The 14,908-nt window shown below is 38.7% G+C and overlaps 1 protein-coding gene across 23 annotated transcripts in view; it reads left to right on the plus strand.

Annotated features, from left to right (window-relative positions):
* The window catches only part of ATP2B2 (ATPase plasma membrane Ca2+ transporting 2), a 420,614-nt gene that overhangs the window by 171,605 nt on the left and 234,101 nt on the right, over positions 1–14,908 (plus strand). The window contains exon 1 of one of the 23 annotated variants that reach the window (XM_013105187.5): positions 8,794–9,036. The exons of 20 other annotated variants lie outside the window; for them this stretch is intronic. The gene's annotated coding sequence lies outside the window, so the exon portion shown is untranslated. Of the gene's footprint in view, positions 1–8,793; positions 9,037–9,124; positions 9,229–10,096; positions 10,251–14,908 lie in introns of those variants that run through there. 2 more of the 23 variants (XM_021276424.4, XM_021276423.4) reach the window with 2 other exon arrangements.

A 14,908-nucleotide genomic window follows, 5' to 3' on the forward strand; every position in this document is an offset into this window, starting at 1 on the left:
GGTTTACAAGTGCTTGAGACTTTTTTTCCTCTTGTTCCCTTTTCTGGAGACATGACTTAAATGCACTTTGTCTATTTCTTCTCTTAACCTTCCAGTGAGGCATTAGTATTTATTTATTAATCATTTGTTTTTTGATATCCATCCATTCTTTGTACGTTTATAGAGATTCAGATGTTAGCATGAACTTCATATATCCACTGGGCAAGGACATATGCCAGAGAACAAGAATAATGGTAGCTTATGCAAGCCTGGAATAGGCAGAGGCTGCAGGGATTTCATCGCTATGGTCTGCAGTTTTATTGCTGGACTCTAAGACATCCAACAGATTTATTTGCAGCAAAAACCTTACTAAGAAATTGTGTCTGTGTATTAGCTCTGGAAAAGGGTTACAGTGATGTGTTAGTCATCCTGGTGGCCACGTTCTGGACAAGGCCTTCAGTTCTGGGTTCCTGAATTCACGTGCTGTCCTGAGACACGTGTGGTCTCTGTAGTCCTCTCTGAGACTTAGACATGAGCTGTCAAATGACCCACAGTGAAATATATCATTAGCTTCTTTTTCCTGTGCAAAATAACATTACCTGTTTTTTGTGCTCAATATGAGTTGTTGTTTTCTTCCTTCACTACAAACATATTCATAGTTTGTAAATGTTTATTTATTTATGTATTGAGTGAAGGACAGAGCAACAAATCTGCATCTGAGAAAAGGTAGTTAAAATCTAGTACACAAAACATTCAAACCTTGTAGCCTGTGCTCACTGGTTGGCTAAACATGGATGGGTTCCACCATAGCTTATAAGCAATAAAAGTGCTTCTTCGTTCATCCTTTCTTGGTCTTTTGGTTCAAGATTGTATTGCCTGGCTGCTTTAGAGCATCTCTGGGGGGCAGAGGAGATCCTAGCTTGCTTTGTTTGCCTGTAAATCTTTTCTTGACCCATTTATGACCAAGCAGAAGGATATATATTTTTTTGTCTTTCAGAACTTTTCAGTTAACTAGGAATGTAGTTATCTGCAGCACATGAATGTTTCTGGTGGAAGATTATTATAATAGTGCATACTTTGAAGGATTATTTCATTTAAGGAAATACTAGAAAATATTTCTGTATGTAGTCACATTACCAGTTTGCCAGATGCCATTTAACTTCTCACTGAAGTCCATGTTCAGTTCTGCTTCCTGTTGCTACCTGGTGAATAAGGTCTTTTAGAAAATGTTGAAGATGACATTTGTACAATGTAAGCATTTGTCAGGTCAGCAAAAACAAGAAACCATGCATATGGCTTGCCTATACATGCAGATACTTGGGAGTAGATTAGTGTGAGGACACATTTATTCTCCGTCTCTGGAACAAAATTGAAGAAAAAGGAAGAAGAAACATATGAATCGTGTTTGGATGTGGGGTTATTCTAGACTAGATATCGTGCATTTTTTTCCTACAATAACATTTTTCTTCACATGTAGAGTTTGCCTGTACTAGATAGTCCACTTTATTCTAGAATAACATTTATGCCTTGGCAAGCCCCTAGGCATTGTTGCTGCATGTGCTGTATGTCAGAAAGTGCTGAAATTCTGGCAAAATTATGATAGCTATTATTTCATGTTCCTTTGTCTGGGATTAAGAAACAGCTAATGGTTCTTTATAACACTGTTCAGTCTAGAAGCCAAGCTAACTTATCTTCATTAACAATATATTTTTATTTCATATACAATAAGATTTTGATCTGATATTTGGTTAATATATATTTAATAATATGAACAAATATATTTATATAAATTATGTTTATGAATAAATATGTATTATTATATGCATTCCAATAATTCTTTAATCTTCCTTTTTGTAAGGCTAAGAAAATAAATCCTTTTGCTAAAGAATTCAAACACTTATTTCAAATCCCTATATAACTATGAATAAAATCTCATAGTAGTGTTTTAATATACAAAATTACAAATGGCTGTCAAGATAATTTCAGTCTGGGGCATGACTCTTTAGTAGTTTGAATTCCTGGCATGGGTTTTATGGGAGAGCTCTAGTGGCAGCAGAATGACCAATGTGTTGGTGTTAATACCTTGTTTCTGTTTTGGCTGCATGGTAGCCCTTCTGTCAAACCCCATGTCATGAAGGATGGGACCAGTTGAAAATGTTCTGACAAGTTCCAGCCCATAGCAGCAAAGCTCTTCAAGCCATAGGAGCCAGTCTGTGAGTGAGCACAGAAAGTGAGGCGGAGGCTGCCCTTGCTAGCCAGGGAGCCCTGCAGATGCTGGCTGCCACACACTGAGCTGTTTGCCCAAGGCAGAAGGCTGTGATATGGGGATGGACGTCGGAGGCTGGGAGTGATTTATGCAGCAGGCAGGCTCCAGTTCCCTCTTCCCATGCCGAGGAACATCAAGAGCCACGTATCTTTAAATTGGCGTTTATGGCCATGGAAAGGAGAGACTGACGGTGCAGAGGACGTGGGGCCAACCATGTCAGGAGGCTGGGTGGCTGCGTGGTACCCGGCACGGGGCTCGTGCTCGCCCTGAAGGCTGTGTGGGTGCGCACGTCGCCACGCAGGATGATTACTGGCACTTGCGGAACAGGGCAGATATGTGCGGCTTAACAAAGCTTAACAGGTCAGGTTGCCTTACCCAATAATCTATACATAGACTTTTATCTTGTTATATTGGGGAAAATGAAACAAAACAATGCCACAACAAACAGAACAGAAATCATTCCTTCAAGGTGATTTATTTCTAGAAAAAATGTATACTCGTTCTGTTATTTGCTGAGCTATTGAAAGCCCTCATTTAATAGCTTGCTAAAATTTTATCTCTTTCTAATTGTTGAGAATGATTGAACCTTGTCCCACTGTTATTTCAATTTATGTTAATCATTTGCTTTTACTAGAGTACTACATTAAATAATGCTAGTACAGGCTTCGGTTGTTGATATAGTTTTGGAGAACACTACGACAGTAGTTACTGTGTCAGTCTGAGATTTACAGTAAGGATATCAAGGTATGTATGAAAAATGCATATATTGAAGAATGTAGGCTTAGAGAATGTCTTGAGAAGTATGCATTTTTTTTTTTAATTAATATTATTAACAGGTCATATTTATACTTTAATTCTCTGCTATTATTTATTAGTGTCCAAGCTGCTGGAAATATGACTGTGTAACAATTAATTTAAATATGTCAGTTTCCTTTTTATAGGAGCAATCCAAGGTTATAGTGAGACCTAGCTATATAAAGGTGGTACTTAACTTGAGATTGATATCCATGTCATAGGCATAGGCAGTTTCACTGTAAAGGATGCTCTTTCAAATGCATTCTGACTTTGAATATGCTTTTCCAATTGAAGGTGAATGGTTTCCTGTACAAAGCATTAGCCAGTAAGAAAGAAAAACAACCTTTGGAAAGTTGTTGTAGTATTTTGTATCAGTGATACCAGGAGAAGCTACTAAACCAACATTCTTGTTCTAAACTTATCTGTGCTCTCTGGAAGATGAGATTTGGTGAAACAGATGTGGATCCATGTAAGCTATCTGTATGTACTAAATTTCAACCCTATTTCTGAACATCTATGAAGGGTAGACTGCTTGAAATCTGTAGGCTCATACAAACTAATGTACTTTTTTTTTTTTTTAATTGTAGGATCCTATCATTTGAAATTAAACTGTCAGTACCCTACCAGTGCCTGTGAGGGCCTATAATCTCCACTGAGACAAAAAAAAAACAACCAAATAAAAAAACAAAACAAAAGACAGAAGACATTTGGCACAACTCCTGTTTCAAAGTGTGCCCACCAGTACACTTACAGGGTTGAAATACAGACTAAATTGAAGGGGTGATTCCTAAGCATATTGAATATCCCATTCTTCAATTCCTAAAACCTGTGTCACTCTCGGGTTGTTCTTTAGTGCTGCTGTTAGGCTACTTTATTGGTTATGATTTGTTCTGAGCATTTAAAAAATAGTTTTTCTCATATGCATGTGATAAAGAAGATTCTGTCTTAAACTAAGAAAGAGGTGCAATACTTGTGTAATACCGTTTTCATATTTTTGGGGGACATCTTAGACTGTTCATATCACGAAGGAGCTGATTTCAGCTGTGGATTTTGCTGTAGCTGTATCAGATGTTGCAGTTGCAGATTCTTACTTTGGCAAATACATATCGCTTCTTTGGAGGAGAAACTAAAGATGCTGCTCTGTTGGGAACTCTGTCATTGCTGTGGTTAGGCAGTGAGCCAGGTTTACTTGAACTTTATTAGGAAGCTCAGACTCATTAATGCTACTTCAAGTAGACTGCTTTCCTTGGGTTTTATTCTTTTTGAAAGGGCCTGATTCTTTTTTGAAAGGGCTCTTCTCATTCGGGTCACCCTGGTTTAGTTATCAGAGCACCAACGCTGTAGCAGGGAAGGGGATGGTGATGCTAGCCCAACCTTGTAGCACATCTGTTCTTTGTGGGCATGGATGGTAGGGAAAGGAAGAAGAAATGTTTGTATTGATGGATATCAGATGGCAGAGGTTGGAGGAAAGAGGAGGTAACCACAGTGGTGGCGTTCGGGTAGGTCTGCTTTCGGGTATGAGAAAACTGGGATTCTGATGTGGAAAGTGAGCTGCTATGGAACACAGTAGTTTATCAGTCGTAAAAGTAATTGGTACAATAAAAGCGATGTTTTAAATATGTGCTGCTTACCTCCTAACCTTCGTTGCCTCAGAGAGTACACTTAGGTATGTCAAATACCCTACTTTCAAAGACAGGAAAGGGTTAACAAGTCAAGCAACCGATAACTGCAGTAATTTGTTACTAGTGCATATACTTATTTTATAGTTAGAGAAATTGAAGCACAGTGGGATTAAGTGACCTACTAACATCCCATAGTCAAGAAACTGCAGGGCAAGTCCTTGAATTTGGGTGTTCTGAGGTCCCTCTCCTCTACTTCTTTTATTAGGTCATGTTGCTTCCTGGGATAACAACATGTTTGCGCAGTTTGGAAATGCAAGCTGTTTCTTTGCAGAAATATTACTGCAGAATGTTACAAAACTGGAGAAATACCGAGTCTGAAAACAGATTTAATTCCTGTTTTTAAAATGTAGCAAATGAGGTTTAAAAATATGAAAGGCTGCCAGTCTGCTGTTCTAGTTTAAGTATCTGGGTTGTGATTAGAAAAATATTAGAAATCTGCTGCTGATTTCCAGTGCTATTCCTTTGATTGGACAGCCTCACTTAAAAGGAGGTCTTGGTCCCCAAGATCCTGAAAGAGGAATTAAAATTATGTTCCTGCATTTCCTGTCATTAATTATCTCATAAAGACCTTGAAAGGTGCTCATGACGTCTGTCTCCAGCACATCTGGACTGACATTTTCTCTAAAGAAATTAGGTAGAATCTTTCTTTTGTCTCTGGCTATTTTCTGAATTGCCAGTTGAGGTTTTACTGGAGAAGTAATTTCTCAGGTCATATTCAAGCTCAATAGCTAAAGTCTCCTTCCTTTCACATCCCATAAGCATTGCGGTGGTGTTTTTTAAGGTTAGTCCTGAGAAACATCTTTGTATTTTTCTTTCAAATTTTCTGGTCTTTTTCTGCTCCATTTCCGCTACTTGCCCCCAAGTTAAGGTGTTAAATTGTTCTACTGTCAGAGCTAAATAATATGCCACTGGACGCTTTAATAGGCATGAGGACATGCTGACAAATCTTCATTTCAGGAGAGGCACTGTTCAGATGTTTTGTTGTTTTGCAATGCTTTGCTATTAAATTTTATAATGAGATCGAGAAAAAGTGCCTGCTAACATTGTAGCCATTTTGAGTTGGAAATGCTGAAAGCCAAGCAAATTGGAAAATGCTACTTTATTTCACAGTTGTGTGTTAAAAAAATATAAATAAAAACAACCTTTTAATATTGGTGCTACTTAATAGCTTATTTTGTGGGGTGGAATTGCTGGTTTTAGCTTTGGTTGTAAGGTACTAGTGATGCCTAGCCTGTTCTGTAACTTGAAGGGTAGTGAGCACACACTGAGCCCTGACATTGCATTAGAAGAAAGGATGTGTAGCACCTCTGCAGGGTGTGCACAGAGTTGCTCTAGGTAAGGACAAATATAACATGACTTTGCATTCTCTATTTAAAAACAAGGCAAGCTCCCAGTGTTGTACATGGTGCCATGACACAGGAGGTCAATTCTTACTCCTGAAAGTGCATCTTACCACAGAACCGTAGAATGGGTTGGGTTGGAAGGGACCTTAAAGACCATCCAGTTCCAACCCCCATGCCATGGGCAGGGACACCTCCCAGTAGACCAGGTTGCTCAAAGTCCCATCCAACCTGGCCTTGAACACATCTTCTGAGGTTGTGCTCAGCCATGGTGGCCAGCTTCCTGTAGCACAGGTGGCAGTGGGATGAGTAGCAGTGCTGTGATGAAGGTAGCACCAACACTAGCAATAAAATGCCTACAGCACTGGAGATGGGCTCCAAACTGGTGGGCCCAGCAAAAAGTTTAAATAGCTTGATCATCTCATTACGTGGTGTGATACTTTTGAGGCCCTACATTAAATATGCACTGGGACTATTCATGTGAAAACTTGTTCCTTTGGGTTGGGTCCATAGTAATATGTTCAAACTAAGATTTTTCTTTCTTTTTGAACATATTTTTGTTATTCGCTTTGCATTCTCATTCCCTTGCCTCTACTCTATTAGTCACAACCAAAGATTAGGGTATTTCCTGACCAAGACCAATCTAGGCATGGTGATTCTGTACCCAGGCTGAAGTTTCTGTACTATGACACACATGACTGTGAGCTGCAGTCAGACTGGCAAGAGCCAGATGTAGAAAAACTTGTGCCATACCGTGTTCAATTTTTTTAAGCTATTCCTCTCTTCATCTAGGAAGGACAGTTCAAAAAATCTTCTTTAATCTATTTTGTTACTCTGTCAATCAACCTTTTAGAACTTTTCAAATCATCTTTAAAACATGTACAGAAAAATAAATGTTGTATCTTAATAATTACAGGTTACATTGGTATCTTCCTGCTTTCTTGACAGAGCAGGAGAGGTCACCAATATTTGTGGGTCTGGACCTAAGCACAACACATCTCAAGTATAGCACTTTTTTTGTCCTGTTATTTTTTTTTTCAGTGCCTGAATTCAGTTTTAAATCTGCACTCCGTGCTCCTTAAAGCTGCAGTTTGTACCAAAGACTTGCTAAGAAAAAGGGGACACATCTCTGTGCTTAATATAACACAAAGTCACTGCATCTAGTGCCCTGACATGCATATAATTGCCTGGAGCTTTCTAATGATAAAGGCAGTTTCACGGGAGAAAAATCTGTATTGATCCTGGTAGGAATTTAAATTTTACTTCATTTAAAAAAAAATCAGCATAGATGAAACTCCCTGATCAATGATCCTAGCTGTGGTGCTTTTTTTTTTTTTTTTTTTTTAATAGCTTCCATTTTGGTGCAGTGCAGTACAGACTTTTGGTTTAACTGGCTGAATTGATATTCTGAGCAGCGAGTAAGGCAGGATGACAGAGCATCAGCACAGCTACTCCTATTAGTGCTCAGGGAGGTATGCTTACTTGCAGTTGCCCATTCTGTCCAAGACAGAGTGAAGTCACGAACCACTGCTGTCCTAGGATACTATGGAAAAGCTTACAACTTTTCTATATGCTGTTTTAAACCTAGTTGAAGAAAAACAGTATATTTTTCTGTGTTCAGTCACTATCAGGATGGAATGGTTTGAGGTACAGAATTTGAAACCACTGTTTGGGAACACAGTGCATGTGCTGACCATGATTTACTTTAAATTGACTTTAAAAAAAATAACCCCTTTTACATAGATTTATTTTTTAAAAGGACTGATGTCCCTTTTATTTTTAGTGCTTGGATTTTATTTATTTATTTATTTTTGCACAGCTATGAAAGGGTGTTCCATTGAAATATACAGCCCTTGGCATTTCAGAATCCTACTCATGTAATAATTCAAAATATCAGGTAGATTTATTTATTTATTTAGTTCTGAAGAAATAACACAAAACAGATAGTAAGCAGCTTGGAATAAAATAAAATGCCCTGGTTTCTCAGAAAGTCTAAGACTTGTTATCATGAATTAGAATGCTATGTTTTTAATGTTTAAAAAGAAAAAAAAAAAAAAGGTGTGGGGGGGCAAAGCTACTGTGGCATGTGTATGGCTTTACAGTGTATGCTAATGTGACCAGATCAGATTAAAGATGAGGGCATTTTTGCATGCTTCTTCTGTGTGGGTTTTAGATTTCTGGAAGGCATGACAGAAACACAAGTGCAACAAAAACATCACAGCCTGGAAATAATTTTTTGACGTTTTCATTATAATTAACCTTGGTTCTTATATAAGCAGAAAGAGAACAAGAGAGGAAGAGAGCTGTGTCTTTGAAAAAGGTGCTTATGAAATAATCTGAGAGAGACATGTTTGTTGCATTTGCTGCCTAATTTATAATTAGTTAACGAAGCTAAGGAAACATTTGGTACTCCAACGCTCGGCAAGCCAGCCGATGCAGCCTGCTGTCTGCTGCAGGGGGGCACTGGATTTGCTGTTTCCCTCACTCCCCTTGCCCCCTTCATACACAGCCTCCCCTCCACCTTCCCTTCCTCCTCAAATGAGAGTGATAGGACTTGACAGTCCTTGTCCTTGAAGGTTTCTCCCGTTTCTGAGTAAGTGGCATATTCCTGGTAGCTTGCCATCTTCCGTTTTTGTCATTATCCCAAGGGAAGTATTAAAATCACAAACAACAACATGGTGGTTCAGTCCATTTTTTCTTTCAGAGAAACCTTTTCCTCCCTTACCCTGCCTGCTGCTTGCTTCCCTCCTTTAGCAATGTGAAACTGCAGGCGGCAACCATCCTCCTGCGCCCTGGCAGCGAGATGCTCTGGCAGGAAGCTCGGCTGCCTCCCCACCTGCCAGCCGGGGTGGTACGGTCTGCAGAGGGACTCCGGTAATGTAGCTCCGCTTATCAATCCCTTACAGATGCCGAACGGTGATTACTCCGCTGTGTAATTGAAATCATTTTGGATTTGTGATGATATCTTAGCCAAGTAAGTAGCGACATCCACAGCATGAGAATAAAAAAAAAAAAAAGAAAAAAAAATTGTTCCCCTTTCTGTTCTGAGCTTGTTTATTTGGCAATTTGCTTCTCATGAAGGCACAAGCTGATGAGAAAATGGTGTGGAGACTGGGTCTGAGTGATGCATTAGATTTTGGTTCATGCCCTGTGAATCTCTGGAAAGGTAATGCTGCAACTTCTGTAGATTATTCTGTAAGGTCAAACAGAAACTGCATTGCTAAAAGGCACTCTTGCATCAGAAATAATTCACTAAGCTTTTGTGGGCTAAAAATTCAGTATGATGTTGTCTTTTTTAAAGAAATGGGCTTGATTTAGATTAAATCTGTTATTTAGTGGTGAAGAGAACACGTGGATGAGGTTTTGCTTTTATCATTGCTGGTAAGAATTGCATTGCTGGTAAGAATTGGATGTGCTTTTTTTTTTTTTTTTTCTTCTTTCTAAGGTCCAGAAAAGACTAAAATGTGAGCAGTGCAGTTTGACTTTGTTTTTAACTTTAATATGATCTTATGAGAGGTAAAGACATTTCTTATTAGGAAGATATGTAATCCTCAACTGGGTTTATTTTTAGAGCTGCTTATAGTTTTTTTGATGTGTATGCTTGAAAGTAAAGGGCACACCGATTAACAAACAACAACAAAAAAGTAGTGCAGTACCTTTCTATTGAAATGGATTAGAAAATGCTGTAACAGGAACAGGGAATTTTATGTAATTTCTTTTAAGCATGCATAGTGTTTCCTGTGGCAAGGTGGGGAAAGGCTTTCTATGGTGTGTTGGTACAATAACCGGTAATTCTTACAGATACATACATACTTGGAAAAAAAAAATCAGCCCCAAATCCCTGCATGCTGCATGGAAAAGCTTTTGCTGCTCATGAACCATACAGTGCTTTAACAGAAAACATAAGATTACAGGAGTCATTTCCTATTATGTAAAGGGAGCTTCTGTGCGTTTGATCCCTGCCTGCGGCGCTGGCAGCTCATCTGCCCAGCGGTCCTGGGCAGCGGTCGAGCTCTTCCCCAGCCTCCCCTTTACTGACTTGGAGTTGTCCTGTACAAGCTGGGGCAGCTGCTTGGGCACCGCACGTCGTTTCCATGGACTAATGAGATGATGGCCATAGGCAGTCCTGGAGCACTTGAGCAGCCAGGAGCAGATGCTTAGCCCTGTGCTTTCCATACCTTCTGGAAGGTAAGTATTGAAGTTGCTAAAAGGGAATGCAATGCATATTCTTTCAGGGTAAAACTGTTCATTTTACGATCCACATACATCCAAAGTGCTGCATACTTACTAGGACTTCTGGTCATTTGACCTCTTTAGTACGTTCTGTTAGGGAATCTGTTAAAGGATTGCAGAGATGTTATACAAATGAGGATGTTTGAATGATAGCTGGCATGCTTAAAATGGAAAAAACTGTTCTTTTATTTCTGGGGTTGGTGGTTAGTATTAGATATATGCAGTATGAAATTGATGATGAAGGCTTTTTGTTAGTCTTTGCTTAGTAAAAGGAGATTACAGATCTACTTCACAGTCCACATTTTTTTATGTCGAGATGCATTCTCGATTAGCATTTAATTTGTGAGAGGTCATCCATATGCATGACTAGCTCTTGTACCTTGCTCTGAAATAACTGTTTGACTCAGGTATCCAGCAGGTCTTTGATCACATACAGCTTTTACTTTGTTCCTGTTCCTCTCATTTTAATGAAAATTGCTACCTGTGAAGAAGTGTTTCATATTTTCCTTGTAGTGCTGGTAAAATGAATAAGTTTGTGAATAAGGCAGTAAATTAGGGCTGGTAGATAAGTTGTGTATAGTAATGCAGCATGAATATCTGCTTTTTACTTTTTTTTTTTTTTACCCCCCATTCTCATCCTGTTCATTTTTCTTTTTACATTTCTGTGAAGGATTGATTTTTGGCCCAGCACATCAATGGTAAATATGCTTGCATTATCACAGAAAAGGTCTTTTATTTTATTTATTTTTTTTCTGTTGACAATGGAAGCTGAATGATATTTCTTATGCTTTCTGCATATATAAAAAGGCTTCATGCATGTATATTGACACAGCTTAGGAGAGTTTCATGCTTGTCAGTAGGATTACAGGTTACAGAAGACATGGTAATGCTGAACTAGGTATCATACAGTTCTTTTAAGAGCTTCCATGAAGTGACTTTTGTGAGTGCATTTTTCTTTTAAATTTCATATAATGTATCTAGGAAACAGTTTTAAAGGATTATTTTTCCTCTTTCCTTCTCCCCCCTTAGTAAAATGTACAGCTTATCTTTTCTAATGCTCTAGAATTTGGGATGCAAAAATTTCTCTAATGATTAAAAAAAAAATAATCTGGTCTGAATACTGAAAATGTGAACTTACATTTTGCTTATATATAAGAATGTTACTAGTATTTTCACCTTATTTTTTTTTTCATTCTGCAGTTCATATTTTCAAATGTCAGTTGTGTATGTAATAATTCCTTCTTACATTTTGAAATAAATACAGAAGTCATGACCTTGTACCTATCTCTAACATTCACCAAAACCTCACTATACTGCAGTAGGACTACAGCAGCTGGTAGTTCTGTAAATTGAACCCACCTCCTTTTTGTAAATGTAAATACTTTCACAGGTTGGACTTAAAATAATGTTCTGAAGAGAAGAAAGCAGTTTATTTGATTCACCATAACGTGGAACCTTGTAGAGAATAAGCTTAGCTTCTGCCAGATTTTTCATTACATTTTCAAGGGGAGACAAAGAAGGATATTACAGTTCACTGGAATTCAGCAAGTACTGCTATGCCTTTCTGGCTGATTGCTGAAAGTGAACAAAAATTCATTAACCTTATCTTATACATTATCTGATCAACTGAAGAAAAATCATGATTAAAATTACATATTTATGTATGATTTAAATAAGCCAATTGAAACAGGGTTTTTTAAAAAAGGCTAAGGATGATTATGATTAAATCATCTGCTCTAGAGAGTTTTTTTTTGCTTAATTCATATACCAAAATGTGTTGCTAAAGCTTAAGACAGTCTCTCTCATGCTTTCATTAAGATTCTTTTCTTGCTGAGCCAGGAAGGTAGCAATGAATCCCTTCTGAATGGAGGCTCCCTGGCAGTATGGCTCGGTTGCAAATCAAGCAACAGAAATCTGTGTGACCGGGATAGTTCTGCTGCCTCTGCAGCACCTGCAGTCCAGGCGTTGTGTTTGAGATTAGGAAATCTCAGCTTGGATTCAACTTGCCAGGGCTTTATTGTGCACAGCAGGGATGCTCAATACTGTCAGACCGTACAGAATTTATTCCTATATATTGCCTATATATACATTGCATACAATGATACCATATCCTTACTGGAACGGTTGCATAATGGAACAGTACTTCTTCCTACATAGCCTATGTTTTGTATGCTGTACTTTTTTATATGCAAGTATATATATACTTCATAAAATCCTTTAACCCTTAATTTCATGTAAAAGACAATGAAAATGATCAGTAGCATTTTATAGTAATTTTTATTTTAAAGTATCATGTCCTTCCATACAAAGCACAAACATATTGTACAATTTTAAGAGCCGTGGGGTTTGTGATCGAAGTTTTACAGTTTTTATTTGTGTCTAGGGAGAAAAAAACATGCTTTCTATGTTATTTTTCTTAATATAAAATCTTATTTTGTGTACTAAAAATAGAGATTCACATATGAAGAAAAAAAACAATTTGTAACAAAAAGTTTAGGAATTAAGCATATTTAAAAATAGCCCAGTAACACAAAAGTAGTCCTAGGACGCTGGCATTACTGCAAAGTACAGGACATACTCCTTTCTAATACTGTAAGTCAATTAAATATGAAGACTAAAAAGTGCTGTGGGATGTCCACTTGAATATCAGACTTTGCATAGTTGAGAAATGGTGACCAAGTTACAAAGTTTTTCTCTTGTACTACCAGGTATGTGAACAAGTTCATCCTGTTGGCATTGGTTCATGGTTTAAAAGTAGCCATTGCATGGTTAGAGCATATGAGGGTTGTGCACCAGGCTATCAGAGAAGTCCTAGAGGAGGCCCAGCAGAAATAATTGTGATTTATTTGTAAGTTTGTGCAATTTCTACCTATTGTCTTCCTCCCACAGATGTGGAAGGTGAAAGAGGTGGAGGAGTTAACTGATTTTACAGAGTCAGGAAATCAGAGCAGCTGAGGTTGGGAGGAGATGATCTCCTCTGGAGATGATCATGTCCAACCACCCTGCCCAAAGCAGGTTCAATGAGAACAGGTTGCTCGGGGCTGAGCCTGGTCTGGTTTTAAATGTCTGCAGGGATGGAGACACCACAACCTGTTCCAGTTTGACCACCCTCATGATTTTCTCACATTCAGTCGGAATTTCCTGTCTCAGTTAGCTCTCATTACCTTTTTTAAAAAACAAACCAAAAAAAAAACCAAAAAACAACACCAAACATTCACTGGGCACCACTGAGAAGAGTCTGGCAGCATTTTCTTTACTCCTTCCCATAGGGAATTAAGCACATTGATCAGGTTCCCCCTGAGCCTTCTCTCCTCCAGGCTGGCTAGCCCCAGCTCCCTCTCAGTGTCCCACTGGCCAAGACTGAAGATGCTCAAGTCTCTTCATCATCTCTGTGTCCCTTCACTGGACTCACCCTGGGAAGTCCATGTCTCTCCTGTACCAGGAGCTCAGCACTGGGCACAGCAACCCAGATGTGTCTCAGCACTGCTGAGCAGAGGGGAAGGATCAGCTCCCTTGCTGTGCTGGCAGCACGCTGGCTGATGCAGCCCAGGAGGCTGTTGGCCTTCTTTGCTGCAGGGATGTGTTTCCATCTCCCAGTCAACTTTGTGTCCACCAGGAGCCTCTCAGCCCTGCAAGCGGCTTTTCCTCCCCCAGAACAGAATTCTGCACTTCCCTCTGCTGGGCTTCCTGCTGGCTCAGTGCTCCAGCCCATCAAGGTCCCTCTGACAGGCAGCACATCCATCTGGTGTCACCAACCACTCCTCCCTCGTTTGTATCATCTGCAGACTTGTGCGGATATCATCCAGGTACTGATGAAGATGCCTGACTATTGCATTGCAAGCAGTCACTGGACAGTAGATGATAGACCTCCTAGGTGTGTTCTTTTTTCACTAGATGACCCTTCTTGTGATATAGTTCCGTATTCTTTCTTGATTGCTAATGCACACTGGTATGTTAAGAAGCAAATCTCTGAAGTAACAAAGGTAAAACCATAAGGAGACAAATATTGCTTAGGACAATATTTGTCCTAAAAGTGTTCCTTGATTAAAATGGAACTGCAATTTTAGGAGTTAGCCCAGAACTGAAGCATTTCCAAAAAAATAAAAATAAAAAAAATCCAAATTATGGTAAATACCCTGAATATACTTACAATTAAGAGTGTGAAAGATGTGATATTAAGGTCCAATACCTTGCATCTACAGCCTAGATGCACTGTGGTATGTATATAAACTTTTTTTGAGGACAAAAAAAATGTACTAAAATAAAAAATATATATATACTAAAGAATGAACACTCACAGCTGATGAAATAATTTCAATTGATAATTTCATTCAGTGCATTTTAATTAAAGTGAGTTAAAAATAAAACCATATGAATTGAATTAAAAATAAAATGAGTTTCAGTCCAATATGCTTTGAATCTTGCTGAGAAATCTACTGCACAAAATGAGGAGGTGCTTAACTGTTACACGCTGGGCAAAGAGGAGCTTCGGTAGTTCTCTTCCCAGTTCTCTGGCCTTCCCAGCTCCTGACCTGTGGAAATAGCTACGTGTTTGAAGCAAATGGCTTTCCTCATACATACATCTCTTCTAAGGAGATTTTCTTAGCCAAGAG

This window comes from Anas platyrhynchos, chromosome 13 (assembly GCF_047663525.1).
Source record: "Anas platyrhynchos isolate ZD024472 breed Pekin duck chromosome 13, IASCAAS_PekinDuck_T2T, whole genome shotgun sequence".
NCBI classification, from domain to species: domain Eukaryota; kingdom Metazoa; phylum Chordata; class Aves; order Anseriformes; family Anatidae; genus Anas; species Anas platyrhynchos.